The 18,482-nt window shown below is 47.1% G+C and overlaps 1 protein-coding gene across 2 annotated transcripts in view; it reads left to right on the top strand.

The window, feature by feature from the left end:
* Window positions 1-18,482, top strand: part of LOC147879511 (asparagine--tRNA ligase, cytoplasmic 1-like) — a 71,362-nt gene that overhangs the window by 36,109 nt on the left and 16,771 nt on the right. The gene's annotated exons all lie outside the window — the stretch shown is intronic.

The following is an 18,482-nucleotide window of genomic DNA, read 5'->3' as shown; positions in this document are numbered from 1 at the left end:
GAACTTGTTTCTTGTCATGCTGTGAAATTGCCCTTCTTGAGCCTAAGCTTGAGTTCTTCCCATCGAGTGACATTGATTGTCCAGTCTCTAGCCGCAGACGTGACAGAGACCCCGACCCGACAACCGCAGCACGACACACGAGACATCGAGGGGACACACAGATCACTCTGGGAGACCTCCCGTCATTGTTTAGACTCGGGATACATCCCACGGGAGTCACGGTGAGCCTCGTCCAGGAGACCGAGACGCACGGCACCCCTTGACGGGCGCCAGCATCCCATCACCGGCTATGCACTAGCCAGGGCGACATGACATATGGAGAATTTCGCTCCGCTCCAGTCCTTTTCTTTTCATTGTTACATCCAGATGTATTTGATTATGTATGATCAGACTTAGGATTCAGCACGGGTGATGATGCTCGTTTTAGTAGCTCCATCCTCATTGTGATTTGTATTAGGTTTTCTTTCAGTCTCATAGATTCATCGGTCTTTCGAAGACTCTAATAAAATTTCTTTCTTTCTCTCTCTCTCTCTCTCTCTCTCTCTCTCAGCGCCCATGAGGTCTTCCGAGATGTTTATAGATGGCTCTGTCTCTCATTCTCTCTCTTTTCGTGCTCAAATGATCCGCAGTATGTCATCGGTCCCACATCAAATACTTGATGCAGTCTTCCAGGTGGTCACTTATCTCCATAGGGTCGTGGACTTTGGTACCTCGACAGTTGGATGATGCAGACTGCCATGGCTAGCCTTGGTTTCAACTATGGCATTGGAGGCAGAGCGGGATCAGAGGAGCTAGTATGCTCGGATATGCAGGTGGTTTGCAAGTGTGAGGCTATAGATGGATAGATTGCTACCGTTCTAGTATAGCCTTGAGGCTCCATCCGTTCTGCTTGCCTATTAGAGGTTAGCAAGGTCATTAGAGAAAGAAAAAAGAAAGATATATTAACGTCCACGGGAGACCTCGCGGGCCTATGGGACAAAGTGCATAGAAAAGTGAACTCATACAAGCCTCAGTGGGCTGAAGCAAAGGATACACTAGGACCCTTGCTGAGTACTAGTCTATGCTAACAGAATCATAATCATAATCATATCAATCAATCTATCCAGGTGCTGAGACGAAACCGAAGCTTGGTACAGTGATGGCTCTCTGGTGGGCTGCGAAAATGTCTCGTATCTGCGTCTGTCGAGTTGTCTCGCGTTGCGGGGGGGCGCGGTCTCCTTGCTCACTGGACTCTCTAGGCTATGTCTAGAGTGACAACTCGTCTCTGTCGGTCTGCTGTGAGGAAAGCTGTGATAGGTCGGACCTCAATTGAGTGTACTCTGGGGGCTCTCTATCGCACATGTGGCCTCTGCGCTCCTCTCTCGGTGGTACTGTGCGGGCTGCTCATCCAGACTGCTCTCATATCGACTAGCTCCTCTTCCTATACTCTACTGTGTCTGGGGGCTGACTCAAATGTATAGAAGTCTGTGACGTGCCGTTGTTCCTGTAGTGGTTTGACCATCCCCTGTTGCTCTCTGATCTGTCGTAGAAGCGCCTCCCTGTGTCGCGGCATCTCCATTAGATAAAGCCCGATATAGACTTGGTCATGGAAATGGATCAGTCATGACAAAGGACCGAAGTCACTCCTCTTTAGCTAGAGACAGTGGTAGTGTCTCCGAATCTCGTAGTAGGCTGGGCAAATACAAAGAAAATGCTCCTTTGTCTCAACCGCCCCCAGCGTACATAGCGTGCAGGCCCGCTACTCTCCCTGCCTCAATCCTCAGCTGATGGGATGAAACCCGCATCTGACCAATGGCAATCCTCAGTGCATGAGATACTCCTCTATCCTCGAGATACTGGGGTCTGAGAATGAATCCCTCCTTTGATACTCTCAGGAAGTGGTCACGATAGAACTGGGTCATGGTGGGGAGTTCCTGGTCCTCCCCTCAAGTCTGGGATGTGTGAAGCTGGAGGAGGTCTATCCTTATCATACGGTTGATCTCATCTCGTGGGATCAACTGAGGAGGTGCATCCATGCTGTACTGAAAGGGGGGAAGCCTATCCATCTGGATACCGTGCCTGGCAAGCCATGTAGACATGCGTGCATACCATGTGTCTGCCCCGCTCTCTGCGAGTCGTCTGGATGACTCTAGGGCCAACCTTGGAAGTCTCCAATGGGGTGGGATTGCCTGAAAGATGGCATCAACCTGGAGAGGGGTCATGGCGAACTCTGCCTGTACTATCTTATGTGGAACTGAGGACTTACATCGGATCATCTTGGATCCCATCGTCACCTGTAGCCGCTCGAAGCTCCTCTAGTCTGTCCTCGGAAGATCACCTCGGAAGATCGCACCCCCAGAAAGGTGCTACATACATGACAGTTGGCCGCACTAGTGTGTCAAAAAGCTAGCCCTTCATCGGTGGATCCTGGAAGTGCACTTGGAAACACTGCCACTCTAGTCTAGCTAAAGCATTACGTCCTTGTGTGAGTCGTGCCTGGGCTGCATGTTTCATCGTGAAGATGGGTCCTATGAAGACTGCTCCCAAATATGTGTATGACTGCAGTATCTCCACTGGTTCACCACGATAGGTGAAAGTGAGTCGGTTAGTCACTGTTCGTGAGGTGTTGAAGATCATAACCTTAGTTTTCCCAAGGTTGACCAGCAGATCTCTCTCTTTGCATAACACCTCTAAAGACAAACTGCAAGGTTAAACATATGTGCAAGGATTGGTGCTAGGACCAACCACTCTCGGACGGGTGACCGATTGATAGACGGGCAGGGGATTCTCGTGCTATTTGCTCCTCCTTTGTGGGTTTCTCTTGTGGCGAGAGCACGATGTACTACTTGTTTTCGTCATCATCATAGGCATCAACTTTAGATAGGGGTGCCCATTTTAGTGGCCTTAGCCTTAGGTTTCATTGTATCTATTTTCTTTTCAGACTCGTAGACCCTTTGGTCTTCCATAGACATTAATAAACATGCAAGTGGTTTGAGAGATTGGAACTCCACATGGACAGATTACCCCACTTCTAGTACAACATTGAGGTTCCATCTCTCCCAGTTAGATATCACGAGGTCAATCAGGTCATACGCGAGGACCTCCTACAGGGACACATAGTTAGCACATTGGTTGGCACCAAGTGAGCTATCACAAAGCTCATCTTCTATAGAGATCATTGCTTGTGCATCTCTGAGGAGGGCTTCATTGATCCGCCAGGGTATACCTGGATCGACCTCCCACATTCCATGAGAACCCTTATTGGACAAGTCCGTATTTCATCACATTGATTCCGCATTGAGGGCGGACGAGCCGAGTGAGTACCTAGGAAGAGTCGCATTTGCACACCTTGTGTGATCAACAGGGCATCGAGTCAGAGGCACAATTCATCTTCAGATGTCTCGTATACTATGAGATCTGAGGCTGCTATCATTGTCTCTTCAAAGATGGCTTCGGACTCCTCTCCGGATTCCTCTCCTATCCAGATCAAAGATGCCTGGCCACCTTCATCCATGAGGCAGTTAGGCAGAGAGAGTGCTTTCTCAGATTGCAGAGATAGGGACATGACATATAGACATACTCGTATGAGAGTATGAGTATGTAGTTCTTCTAGCTAGATCACATAGACCACTAGACCATGGGTGTTTGGCAAGGTAGCAATGCAGAGCAGAGCCATTGCCAAGAGCCACGACTGACCACATCTATACATAGCCGCTAGCGCTCTATCGTTGGCCTCATGCCAATACTGCCCCACTCACCACCGATCCCATCATGATATGACACTGTGGTTCCACCCAAGGCATTGATGTTGACAGTGTTTCTGTCGTGAGACTTCTATGATGAGTGGTCATGACTCTCCAGATAGTTGATACACTACCATATGGATGGATCTGCACTCTTGCCGTATGTGCATTGTATTCCTGTACTTGATGTGGTGTTGTACTATAGATTATGGGCTGTTTATGCCTATTGTGATATTCTTCTATGTTTTTTGTACTTTTGGGACAAAAAACATGATAGTTTGCTATCTCAAGAGCAGCGTATGTCACGGGGATGTGATGGCGAAGTGATTAAACTAGCTGCCACTAAATTTGGCCTACGGGTGCTAGGCTAGGGGCATTAATTAATGTCCAAAGGGTACCTATGATTGAATGTGCAACAAGTGCAACTCCTAGTGCTATTAGCTTGGTCCTATTCTCTAGGGTCATTGGTTTTGTTTACTAGGGTCATGTTTTAAAAATTGACCCCCTAGAGGTCCTATATACTAGGGTCACTGGTTCTAAACACTAGGGTCATGACTTTTAAAAAAGTGACCCCCTAGGGGCATTAAATTCCCACGTCCAATTTGCCATGTGTCCTGAGTGTGTGCATGCTTGGGCTCTATGCTTGACTTGTGGCGCCTATGTGTCCCATCTAGAAGCACCTGGAAGGTCCTGGAGCCCTACCCTATCCTACCCTACTGTTCTTGGTCTTCATCCCTACCACAGGAGTCTTTTGAAGAGTGTGGCGGATTCTTGCAGCTCTCCCTTTGCTGGCTGAAGACGTTTTTGAAGATTTCTCTGCAACAGATCTTCTCCCGTTGGTGTTTCTTGCTGTTGGCATGCTCCTTAGGCGTGGGCGTCTCTATTCCTGGCCTTTTCTGAAGCTTTTCTGGACGTTCTTCAGGACATAATGTTTCTTTTTCATTGTCTGGTATTAAACGCAAACTTGATTACTCCTATTCTTTACGTCGAATCACGGGCACAGGCACAGGCACAAGCATTTTCCTCCCAGCCAACCTCGGTGGTAGCAAGCTCTCAGAAAATCTACACTTACGTGAAAGCTTCCGCTTGCTTATTCCCAACGAGTCCCAAAATTCCCTAGATGGATCTAGTATGCCACATCTCTTCATTTTAGGGTCCTTCCTTAATGCATCATTTACCCCTCTCTTGGGATATCATTAAAACCATTTGCCCCTTGGCACCTTTCATTCATTTAGGTCCCTTAGCTTTAGATCCACCTAGTCTAGTGCCATGTCACCCTCACCAAGGACCTTGACCTTTATTCCTTTTTGATCATTTACATGAAGCCCAAACAAATATAATACAAACATTGATCCTTTAAAGGAAAATGTCGACTGACCCTTCTGAGGTCATGTTACCTCGACTTGAGCGAAACATTCCTTCCCTCTTCAGGCATCAGCGTCCTCGATGATAAAGTCTGGGAACACTCTCCGTAACTGGTAAATGGATTCCCAGGTAGCTTCTGATAGAGGTAGACCATGCCATGCAACCAACACCGTGGGTATCTTGCGATTGCGCACTTGCATTGTTCCTTGGTCCAGGATTCCTGTTGGTTTGCATCTTGCATTATCCTCTATCTCCTGAAACAAAACAACACCCTCCATTATGCTAATCCACTTCTTCTTAAACCCAGTTTTCTTCGGGTACCCATACTGAGTCCCAACTTGCACAAACCCACTTGGTCTGTTCCCTTTTGCATCCTCATAGTTCAGGGCTATGGCAATTGCTTCATCTAGCGTGTTCACATACTTAGCTCGAACTTCCATCTTGATTCGATCATTCAATCCAAAGATAAAATCTTTTACTTGGATTGACTGAGGTAGGGGTTCATCAACCTTCATTACACTTTCTTTGAACTTATCGGTGTATTTTGCCACTAATAAATTTCTCTGACGAAGGTTTCGATCCTGATCCCAAGCTCGGGATGCTTCGTTAGGAGGTAAGAAGTGTTTTCTAAATTCCTTTTTAAACCCCTCCCAAGTAGTGGACGCCACTCCATCTTTCTGCTGTTTTATCCACCACCTATCTGCTGCCTCATTAAACATATGTGTGGCCTCGCGGATTTTCTTCATATCATTTCTGATTTCACAAATGGCGAATGCCTCGTCCCATTTGTGTAACTAGGTCTCAATGATATCGGAACTACGGTCAGACATCCGACCAGAATACTTTTCTGGCCTATAATTGGCAATATTAGGCACCTTAGCCCTCCTAGGCTCGACCGTACGAACACTGGACTCTGGTTCCATTGGAGATTTACCTTTCTCCTCACGAGATGGTCTAGTAGACATACTATGCACCATTTTCCTGAGCTCAGATTGCCCTACATTTGTTTGTAACTGCTGTGCTAAAATCTGTTGCAAGGCATCCTCTAACATTGCAATTCTGCCAGATAGTGTATGACCTACTGGGCACGACACTTGTGGGGTCGGCCGGACTTTCGATTCTATAGGATCCATCCTGAAAGCTTCTTCTTCTACTTCCATTTAGGTTAATGGGTGTGTGGTTTTTAAAAAATTAAAATAAAATAATAAAACACCGCTTGAAACTGTAATTACAATTCGAAAGTCCAACTTCCAAATTTACAGCTAACAAAGCATATATCACACTGTAACCAAAACCACTTTTCCCTATACTAGGGAAACTCCTGCAATCCGAAATAACTCAAACACGGAGACTAATAAACTTAGAAGGCATAGAAAACCCCTTGGTCATTCATGTAGCATAGAGAGATCAAGTTGTTCCTGCTATGGCTCAGCTACACCCTCGTTGGAGACCCATTTTGCATTTATACTCTGTCCTGCATAGCTAATGTGGCCAACGACCTTAACCAACGTGTCTTTTGTCAATCGAATTATTCCACGCAGCCCCAACGTTGATGAGCTATTGTGAACTAAGAAGAGCATGATCGTTTATCACGTCTGCAGGTCTCTTCATTTTCATGACTTTGCAAAATCCACAACACTACGTTTGTTTTTTCTCACCCAGCATCGATAACGTTGAAGGATCTCCACGTAACGTAGATATAAAAAACCAGACTTCCTTTGAGTGATTCGTCGTGGATGTCTAGATCAGTTCCATGGCCCTAAGCTAGCTGCAGGTTGACGAACGGAATCACAGCACCTTACCAAATCCTGTGACAGTTAGTTCCGTGACCACACAGTAGCTCTCGTCGTGCGCTGCTCATCAACGCTACCCTGACCAACGAATTGCCAAATTACGATCTGTGTAGAATTTGGGCTCCGTATTGTCCGTCGTCATACGCTAGCCAGCAGTCCCAGATCTCTTGCGATACCAAATGATACGCGAAAATTTGGTACGTCTCTGTTATTCTCCTCCCAAAACAACGAACTACCTGTAGTCTTTTTCTCTGATCCCGACTGGAAATCGCTGGAAATCCTTTCCACCAGACAAATGGACCTTGGTATTGAACTCCAAGCGCCCTTCAAGTAATACATGCAAGTCCCGTGACGACAGAATAGCCCTCAGCTTGCAGTCGCGAACTCCTGCTTCATCGCCTTCAAATCGTCAGATTCCTGTCACAAAGTCTACGCACAGCTCTCGTCTTTGACTCCAATCTCGTATGACTTCGTGTACATTTCTTCCAGTCAAACCACCAGCTCACACAATTCGCTGATGATCTACACCCGGACGACATACCAAGGCAAGTCTAACCGTACTGTGTACTCTGAGCGAAGCGTCGCTCCAACTCCCACAGCCCGATGCAATCCCACGACTAGTGCTCTGATACCAAATATTAAACGCAAGCTTGATTACTCCTATCCTTTACGTCGAATCACGGGCACAGGCACAAGCATTTTCCTCTTCAGCCAACCTCGGTGGTAGCAAGCTCTCAGAAAATCTACACTTACGTGAAAGCTTCCACTTGCTTATTCCCAATGAGCCCCAAAATTCCCTAGATGGATCTAGTATGCCACATGTCTTCATTTTAGGGTCCTTCCTTAATGCATCATTTACCCCTCTCTTGGGATATCATTAAAACCATTTTCCCCTTGGCACATTTCATGCATTTAGGTCCCTTAGCTTTAGATCCACCTAGTCTAGTGCCATGTCATTTACATGAAGCCCAAACAAATATAATATAAACATTGATCCTTGAAAGGAAAATGTCGACTGACCCTTCCGAGGTCATGTTACCTCAACTTGAGCGTAACATCTGAGGCTGTATTCCTAATCGCCTATCTCTTGGCTCATGTCTGGTGCTATGCGCACTGAATTCTGAGGTTGCTGTGGGTTGGAATCCTCACTTTGGTGGACGAATTTATGGCGGATTGATTGCTGGTTGCTGGGTGACTTCTTGTGACTTTTCTGGTGCTGGAAGGCAGTCAAGGAAAGCTCACTACATTCTTCTTTCCAGCCACATGAACAATCTGAAAATGAAAAATGGAAAGGAAGTTTGCCCATCTCATGTGCTTCTCTAACAACTTTCTCTGAGTGAGAAAGTACCGCAGCGATTGGTGATCAGTTTGCACATAGAAATCAGCACCTAATAGATAGTGCTTCCACATAGTAAGAGCATGTATTACAGCTACCAATTCTTGCTCATACACATTCATGTTGTGTTCAGCACCTCAGAGCAGCCTGCTATCATATGAAACCACTCTGCCTTCCTGCATAAGAACTCCAGCAACACTGTTGCCGCTTGCATCGCATTGAAGAACAAAAGGCTTTCGCAAGTCTGGCAAAATGATAACAAGATCAGAGCATAATTTTTTCTTCATCTCGTTGAATGCTGCAATTTCTTTCTTCCCCCAAGGGAAAGGCACTGCCTTCTTTTGTAAAGCATGTAACGGTGAAGCTATATTAGCAAAATCGTGTATGAACCGCTTGTAATATGAACACAAGCCAAGAAAACTACGGACTTTATGTAGGTTCTTCAATGGAGGCCAATTCTTGATTGCCTCTATCTTGGCAGGGTCTATCCTTACTTCATCCCGTGAGATGATGTGTCCCAGGAAATGGATCTCTGGCATGAAAAACCCACTCTTTTTAGTGTTGACCATCAGCTTGTGTCTCCTGAGCTTTGCAAATACAAGTGCCAAATGTTGCCTATGCTTCTCTTCATCTTTCGAATGCACAGTAATATCATCAAAGAATATTCCCACAAACTTTCTGTGCTCTTTGAAAATTCGGTCCATCATGCAGTTGAGGGTAGCAGGAGCATTAGTTAGACCAAATGGCATGACAAGAAACTCATAAAGCCCAAAAGTAGTCCTGAAAGCAGTCTTGTGTACATCTTCGGGCTTGATACGTATCTGATGGTAACCACTCTTCAAGTCAATGCGACCGAAGATGGCTGATCCCTCTAATCGATCCAGAATATCATCAATGCGTGGGATGGGGAATCAATTCTTGATAGAGATCTTATTCAGAGCCCTGTAGTCAATACACATTCTCCAAGATCTATCCTTCTTCTGCACTAGTAGGACGGGAGAGCTTGGCTGAATCAGCCCCTTCTGTAGCAATTCATTCACCTGGCACATGATCTCCTCCTGTTGAGCCGCACTAACTCTGTATGGTGGTCGATTCGGTGGAGAGCTGCCAGGAATAATGTCAATGGTATGATCTTTTGGCCTTTTAGGAGGTAACTCCTCTGGAAGATCATTTGAGAAACAATCCTGAAACTGAAATAAAAACTCAGTTTGCTGTTTTCCCAGCTTGGAGAAATTAGATTCATCCTCTTTTCTTTTACAAATAGCAAGTACGCTGAAAGATGCTTTTTCATTATGGAGGAAATCGCCGAAGCGGATACAATTGGGAATGATTCCCCTTTCATTTTTACATCGATGACTTGGGTTTTACCCCCTATAAGTCAAAGTGAGCTTCTTATCATGCACAATCTTAGATATGAAGTCTTTTATCTATGGTGTATCGGCCTTAGGTATGTTTAGAATGATTGAACATAAGCTGAAAACAAAAAGCGGGGAGCTGAATAGCCCGTTTTTCTTTTAGTTTCAAAAGAAAGTTTGATTGAGTATGCTTGTGCTTTCTAAGTTAGGAATGTAATTAGCCTCTTTGTAGGAAGCAACACATAAGTGTAAAGGGTCCTTTTAGCTTTTTATGTTTTAAATAAGAGTGAGAGAGAGAGAGAAAGAAAGATATATTAACGTCCACGGAAGACCTCACGGGCCTATGCGACAGAGTGATACACCAAGGGCTGATGCAAAAGGGCGCGCTAGGGGCCTTTGCTGAAAACTAAGCTAAACAGAACTCCTAGCTCGGACTTAGAACTCAAGCTCAAATTCTCCAATTGAGCTGAAGCTCAAGCTGGGGCCCGGTATCAAGATCTGGCGCCTGGTATTAGAGCGTCCCTCCTGTGAGCCGTGAAGATGTCGCGGATTTGTATCTGTCGAGTAGTCTTGCGTGGCAGCGGTGGATGCGATCGTCTCGATCTGAGGACCCGACGGGCTATATCTACTGTGATCCCACGCCTCTGGCGGTTCCCTCTGAGGAGGGCAGCAATGGGTTGTATCTCAATGGTGCACGGTCTGGCAGCTATGCGCATCGTGTGTGGTCGTCGGTGGCTGAGCCATGCTGTCCTTGTATCAGCTATCTCCTCCTCCTCGATCCGACTGTGTCCTGGGGCTGACTCAAATGTATAAAAATCCATGACTTGCCTCTGGGTAGGGTCTGCCCCTACAACTTGTGACCCATCTGGTGTTTGCCGTGCTCGAAGCTGCCTCAGTAAGGTCTCCTTGTGTCGGCGCATCTCCATCACGTAGAGCCCTATGCACACTTGGTCTTGGAGATGTATCAGTTGCGAGAGTGGGCCAAATCCAGTCCTCTCTTGATATAGGCAGTGGCAGCGTCCTCGTATCTCATAGTAGGCCGGACAGATGCATAGAAAGTGCTTTATCATACATATCCTCTACTATCTAGGTATGCGTGCAGCACGTTCGGCCTCAATCCTAAGCTGGTGGGAGGAGACTCGCATCTGCCCAATGGCGATCCTGAGTGCGTGGGAGACCCCTTTGTCCTCAAGGTAAAGTGGCCTGATGATAAACCCATCTTCCGATACTCTCAGGAAGTGGTCATGGTAGAACTGCATCTTAGTGAAGAGCTCTTGGTCCCGCCTCCCCAATCCGTGATGTGTGAAGCTGTAGGAGATCTAGCCGTATGATACGGTTGATCTCGTCGTGCGGGAGTCATTGGGGGGGTGCATCCATGTTGTACTGAAAGGGGGGGAGCCTATCTAGTTGAATACCATGCCTCGCCAGCCATGTGCCTATGCGTGCATACCAGGTGTCTGCGCCGCTTTGTGCCAAGCGTATGGAAGCCTCTAAGGCCACTCTCGGTAGTCTCCAGTGAGGTAGGACCCAAACTCTGTGGATGTATGTCACTGTCTGGAAGATGGCATCAATCTGAAGGGGTGTCATTGTGAACTCTGCTTGTATGATCTCATGTGGGATTAAGGGTTTACTCCGAATCATCTTAGAGCCCATGAGAACCTGCAGCCTCTCAAATGTCCTCCATTATGCTATCGGGAGGTCACACCCCTAAAAGGGTGCAGGATACATGGCCGTTGGTCGGATGAGGGTGTCAAAAAGCCAGCCCTTCGTCGGAGGGTCCTAGAAGTGGGCTTGGAAACAGTGTCTCTCCAGACGGGCCAATACGCCCCGTCCTCATGTGGGCCGTGCTCTAGTGGTGTGGGTCATCATGAAGAGGGGTCTTGAGAAAACCGCACCCAAATATGTGTAGGACTGCACTATCTCCACTGGGGCATCTCTGTATGTGAAACTGTGTCGGTGAAGCACCGCCTGTGAGGTGTTGAAGATCATAACCTTGGTTTTCCCAAGGTTGACTGTCAAGCCCCTCTCTCTACAGAACACCTCCAAGGCATCCAAATGTCTCTGTAGGCCCTCTGTTGATGATGATATGAGTACTATGTCATCTGCATATAACAGTATCTGTATCATGAGATCAGCCAGTGGCAAACCCTCCCTCCCCAGACTGTCTAAGAAAGATGTGATCTCATCAATGTAGAGTCCAAAGAGCGTTGGGGAGAGGGGGCAGCCCTGCTTCACCCCTATAGTACTGTCCACCCAATCCGATATACCTTTTGGGGCTCGAACTCTCCCTCGAATAGACTCATGGACTCCCCAGATCATGGAGCCTGGGATATGTAGCTCACGTAGTCTCATGATCAGACGAGATCGCGGGGTGGTATCGAAGGCCTTCCGAAAGTCTACAAAGCATGTATAGACTTTCTGATGTCTAGACCTAGCCTCCTCAATGATAGTCTGTAGAGTGAAGATGTGATTTAAAGTAGAGTGCTGTTTCCGGAAGCCTGCCTGTCCTAGTGCTCGCTGCCCCTGAAGCTCCGTGTGGCTGCTAAGTTCCCTCTCCAGCACTGATCCATAGATCTTGGCCAAAGTATGACCAATCATGAGGGTGCGGTAGTTTCCTGTATCCATGGGGTCCCCTGCCTTGTGTATCGGTACGATGGTGGTGGTGCTCCAGGTAGGTGGAAAATCGTGGCATACTGCGTGATTGAAGATCCGTGCTAAAAAGGACCTCATGCCCATGTGAGAAATGCTCTGTCCGTAGTCCTTCATGATCCTATGCCTTCCGATTGTGTAGATGGCATAGTGCAGCCCGTACATTCTAGCCCGTACATTCTGCGTGGTGAACAAATAACATGTGGTAGGCCTGGGCATACCAGACATGTCAGGTTGTGCCTGCCCGGGGACATCATACAGGGAGCATGCATATGTGTGCCACACAGAAGGGTCAGTGATGGGAATGAGTGGTTTCCCTTCTGATAGGAACCCCCATCCAATGGTGGGGTCTCCCCCTCGGAACGAGCTAATAATGTCATCCATCCTGTGTGTAAGGAATGCACGTCTCTTACGCCGTGTCAGCCGTTGATAAATCCGCTGTGCCTTAGATGCAGACAAATGGCCCAGGGAGCGTTCCCGTATCAAGTGTGCTCTCAGATCCCTGCACTCGTCGTCACACCATGGGTGTGGCATCTTCCCATCACGAGGCCATGCGGGCTTGGTCGTGGGGAAGGACCTTATGGAAGCCTCCTGCACTACTGATACCAGCGCGTTTGAGGCATGTGCTAGGTCCATGTCATCATCGTCTTTGAGTAGGTCTGGGAGCTCTCTACTCAGATGGCCCATATACACAGGGTCAAGTACTCTATCAAAATGGACCTGGATAGCTGTTGGTCTTTGCGGGGCCCTCACTGTGGTGGGTATAGTGACAGAAATGCAGAAGGATAGGTACGTGTGGTCTGCTCCGAGTGGGGACGAAGGCACTGTGAAGTCAAGTATCCTCGGTGCAAAGGCTGGTGGCCCTAGTAGTATATAGTCTACAGTGCTCGATCCTCCCCCATGGGGGAAACATGTGAGTCCCCTAGATGATGGCCATTCCCCTAGATGATGGCCATCTCTGAAGGCCATTGTAGACGATCAAATCGTGTACTGCGCCCAACTCTAGCAGGTGCTGTCCATATCCTGTCATAGGTGCAGTGTCTGCTGAGTGCCTCAGTATCCCAAGCTCCTCTGCATCGAGCTCTGGAACTAGGTGGGGGTCCCCCTCATGTGCGAAGTCCAGGAGGCCCACTTGTCTATCCCCTGTCCATGCATTGAAGTCCCCCAAGAGGAGCGTGTCACCTAATCGAGAGAACTTAATGATGTTCTCGCGAATCGTCTCAAATGGGTTGTTTCCCTCCGTGGAGACCTCACGTGCATACGTCGACGTCATGAGAGAGAGAGAGAGAGATAAAGAAAGAAGAAAGAAAGAAAGAAACTATTATTATCATCCTCTGGGGGCCTGAAATCGACCCATGGGACCCAATGGAATGTTACAAAAAGTCTCCTTCTTTGAAGAAGGGTGGAGTGGACAGCTAGCATGTTGCTACCTGTGTAATACATTGGTCACGGTATGCAAGGATTTTTGGTAATGTAATTGCCCAAGGCTGCGAGGTGAGGATGAGAAAGCAAGCTCTCCAAACTGTTGTGATGCTGCGTGACATTGCTGAAATCTTCTCTTAGATGCTCATATCGCGGACATGTCAAAAGAACATGTGCCTCATTTTCCACTTCATCTAAGTTGCATAGCTGGCAGAGAGAGAGAGAGAGAGAGAGAGAGAGAGAGAGAGAGAGAGAAAGAAAGAAAGAAAGTTTATTAAAGTCTTCAGGAGACCGTGAAGGTCTATGAGACTAAAGATAACTGATACAATAACGGTGGTGGTCTCAAAACGTGCCAACCAACCGTTATGTTAATTCTAGTTTTTTGGAAGACAAAGAGAGAGAGAGAGAGAGAGAGAGAGAGAGAGTTAATTCTAGTTTTTTGGAAGATTGTGTTTTTTGTTTCTTGACTTGCTTGTTTATTTCTGCCTAGTCACCTTTCTTTATTTCTTGTTTTCTTTCTCTCTCTCTCTCTCTACATATATATATATATATAATTTTTCTTTTGGACATATTTTAGTAAGCATTGGGTTTGCCCAATAGACTCCGCGGGTCTTTAGAAACCCAGTATAGCTGCTTATGCTTGGGCACTGATGACGACATAAGTGTTGCTTTGCTTGCTAAGTATGTCTTCCTTATGTTTTTCATAAAAGTTTTTGTTTATCTCTTTTTTCTTCTCTTTCATTTCCCTTTTATTTTCTGTGTATATTTTTGGTCCTAAGGGCTATGTGGATTATAAGGATTTTTATGTGATGCCTTTACCTGAGTGTGATGTTTTGCTGGGATGCCTTGGATGTATCATGTTCATGCTATCATTGATACGCATGATAAGAATATATACCTTTGTAAGACTAGAATAAGTCCAATCATACAAATTTAGATTTTTTGTTGTTCTAAAGCCCTGAATGTGAATCCGTAGCTTCCCTATGATAGGAGTGACAAGGGTATCGAGCTCCGGATTAGCCATATTGGCCTCACAAAGAGGGCCAATCTCCTCTGGTCAAAGACCCAATTGAGCTGCAAGTTCAGGAGTTATGAAATTGGCTTTGGCCCCTGAGTCAAAGAAGTACAAACAATGTTGATCCCATAGCTTGCCCCATGCTCATTCTTTCTTTCTTTCTGCACATCTCTGTCTTCTTCTCATCATGCTCACTCCCAATGATATTAGGAATGTGGCCAGCACTTGGCTTGGGTTTCTTGCCTCTGGGGTCCTCTCTTGTGCCCTGATTAGACTCAGCTCGAGTTGCTGCAGGTTCTTTTCTCTTCTTGTTAGGACAGTCTGCTGCCCTATGACCAGTCTCTTTGCAGAGGAAACACTTTCCTTCAGCAAAAAATTTATTTCTCTCTTCAGAGGTGAGGGAAGAGGGCTTGCCCCATGCTCTGCACGTCTCTGTCTTCTTCTCATCATGCTCACTCCCAATGATATTAGGAATGTGGCCAGCTCTTGGCTTGGGTTTCTTGCCTGTGGGGTCCTCTCTTGTGCCCTGATTAGACTCAGCTCGAGTTGCTGCAGGTTCTTTTCTCTTCTTGTTAGGACAGTCTGCTGCCCTATGACCAGTCTCTTTGCAGAGGAAACACTTTCCTTCAGCAAACAATTTATTCCTCTCTTCAGAGGTGAGGGAAGAGGGCTGCTTTTTTCGTCTCTGGCCTGCTACAAACTTCGATTTGAAAGGTATTTTTCCAGCTTGCTGTGGTTTCTTGTGCTCCTCTTCAAAGTTGCTTTTAAAGCCTGAGACTCTGCCCTGCATGAGTGAGTAAGCTGTATTTGCATTCTCTATCAACTCTGACATGCTGGAAATGTGTGTCTATGTGCAATAGTCCCTCAACTTTGTAGGAAGACCACAACAATTCTTTTCGACCTGCTCTGAAAAGGGGACTGTTGTGTAGGAGCTCACAGGCAGACGTGCATCCCAAAACTTCTTATTGTAGTCTTCTAGGTTCTTGCATTCCCTAGCATTTGAATTATACCACTGAGTCATGACATCCACTTCAAATGTAGTGGTAAGCCATGTGGCTGAGAATACCTGCTTGAAATCACCCCATGTAGGAGGTGTCTGCCTCTGAAGAAGAAGGTTAGACCATCACTGCATCGCATCACCCTTGAGGAATGTGGCTGCGTTCCTGATTTTTGAGGACTCTGTGAAATAACCTCCAGCATAAGCCAAGCCAAACTGCTGCAAAAAGGTAAGAGCCTTCATCCTATCTTCATGTCCATTGAAGGTCTCAAATTTCATTGCTGCCCCTCCCTCCTTGTAATCCTTCATCTTAGGCCTGGGTCCTGGATGATCATAGCCAGAGGGCTGCAAATAAGGAGGCTGCTGTCCTTGGGGTCCTTCTAGAGCTTGTATAGCACTCCCCACAGCAAGATTTGGTGGCACAGGTGGTATTGCTTGATTGTGTGACACCATGGGACTGCCTCCCTGCATTCCAGGCTGTATCCCCACATTAGCATACTTAGGATTTAGGGCTGGCTGTGTGGTCATGGCCTGAAATATAGATCCTCCACCAAAGTGAGTTGGCATGAACCACATGCTATGGTTGGGCGTGCTGCCCTTGCTGCATATTTTGAACATTGCTGCCATGCTCATTCCCATTCGGCCCTTGCCTCGGTGGCACTATAAGTGGCTGTATTACAGGTGTCTGTGGCTCTGGTAGTGGCTGTCCCACATGCATTTGTGGATCCTGTATCTACCCTCGGCAATAGAGCTGGATTATGTACAATCTCAGCAAAGCTTTGAGTGAGCTGAGTTAAAACTTGTAACACAGAAGCCATGTGAGTTTGCATCACAGCCATAGCATGTGGCTGTTCGCTTGGGTCTGCACCCAATGCAACTGTACTAGTAGGGTTATGTACTTGTGGAGCTGGCTGCCCCAAAAGTGGTGGTACTTGGCTTCCCTAAGGAGCATGCTGCCCCAATACATCAACTTGAGTATTCTGCCCTTCATGGGCTGCATCTTGCACTCTTGTTCCAGGGTGTTCTCCCCTTGACTGCTGCTTTGGCTCAAACTCTTGAGTCTGCATCATAACCAAGCCTTATATGCTCCATATTAAAGGCAATGGGTGGCTGTACCAAGGTATATCAGCAGATACTTTCTCTGCCCAAGCTGCCCAAGGACTCCTTTGGATGATTTGATGAGGGTCCCGGCATCGGAACCACTGCAACCGGCCTTTGATTGACAAAGGGCAGTATATCTTAATCTACTTTCTCACAACACCAAAATACAACCACCACGTTCCATTGCCATTGCCCAAACACAATACTTAGAGCATACAATTCCACAGCAGATACTTTCTCTGCCCAAGCTGCCCAGGGACTCCTTTGGATGATTTGATGGGGGTCCCGGCATCGGAACCACTGCAACCGGCCTTTGACTAACAAAGGGCAGTATATCTTAATCTACTTTCTCACAACACCAAAATACAACCACCACGTTCCATTGCCATTGCCCAAACACAATACTTAGAGCATACAATTCCACAGCATAGCATCACCGAACCACAAAAACAAGGGAGGCTAGAATGCCCCTACTCAATAAGCATACACAGTGACACCTTTTGGCCGCGACACTTGGCGCCCCTTACGGTATTTATTTATTCACTAGTTAGTTCAATTACAAGGGACTTCCTTCCTGAACTCATCCGTAGGTGCAACCGAGTACAATGCCAACCCGTGGCTGTGCAAGTGACCAACTCCCAGTGCTATCCTCTTGGTTACCTTCAGTAGCCAAGCATATCACAAGCAGAATAACCCAACATCATGCCAAGCAATGCATCCACACAAATCAAAGCCATCACTGAGTCCAAGGCTTGCCACTGCTTCCCCAGGAAGAGAGTATCACAACCAGTGCCCCAATCCTCTTCCGGGCCAATGGCAGGGCATCCTACCTTCCAAAACTCAGCAAGAGTAGCAGTTGCACAAAGCAGAACAAGAAGAAGAGAGTTCGGCCAGGCTCCAACAAATGGAGCCTGTTTCAGCTTGAAACAGCCTCAAAAGATGGTCGACCAGCAGATAGCAGACTCTAGCTGGAGGGAGCTGTCCTTGACTGCCTTCCAGCACCAGAAAAGTCACAAGAGAAGTCACCCAGCAACCAGCAATCAATCCGCCATGAATTCGTCACCCACCGCAGCCTCAGAATTCAGTGCGCATAGCACCTGACAGGAGCCAGGAGATAGACAATCAGGAATATGGCCTCAAACAATGGAAAAGAAGTTCTCTGTCGCGAAGAATGTCGAGAAAAGCTTCAGAAAAGGCCAGGAATAGAGACGCCCAGACCTAGGGAGCATGCCAGCAGCAGGAAACACCAACGGGAGAAGATCTGTCGCGGAGAAATCTTCAAAAACGTCTTCAGCCAGCAAAGGGAGAGCTGCAAAAATCCGCCGCACTCTTCAAAAGACTCTTGTGGTAGGGATGAAGACCAAGAACAGCATGGTAGGATAGGGTAGGGCTCCAGGACCTTCCAGGTGCTTCCAGATGGGACACATAGGCGCCACAACTCAAGCGTAGAGCCCAAGCATGCACACACTCAAGACACATGGCAAATTGGACGGGTGTTGGAGGTGGCTGGGGCTTCCGGTCCGACCTCTTGTGTAGCTTCATTGTCGTGGACCGGCGAGGGTGGAACTGAAGGTAGGACTTGGTCCACACAGCGGGACTATCGCAGTTTTGGCACTATTTGTGAGTGAAGCAGTCCGGGCGTGCCAGTCGATTTGGAAGTTCATGGTGTAGCACCAGCTTCTTCCCAATATAATATGTTTGTCAGTTGCTTTCTGTGGGGAGAACAT

The sequence above is a fragment of the Dipteris shenzhenensis genome, chromosome 33 (assembly GCF_047967505.1).
Source record: "Dipteris shenzhenensis isolate YYH24624 ecotype China chromosome 33, Dip_SZ_1.0, whole genome shotgun sequence".
In the NCBI taxonomy this organism is placed as follows: domain Eukaryota; kingdom Viridiplantae; phylum Streptophyta; class Polypodiopsida; order Gleicheniales; family Dipteridaceae; genus Dipteris; species Dipteris shenzhenensis.
This window is presented reverse-complemented; position numbering and strand designations above follow the sequence as displayed.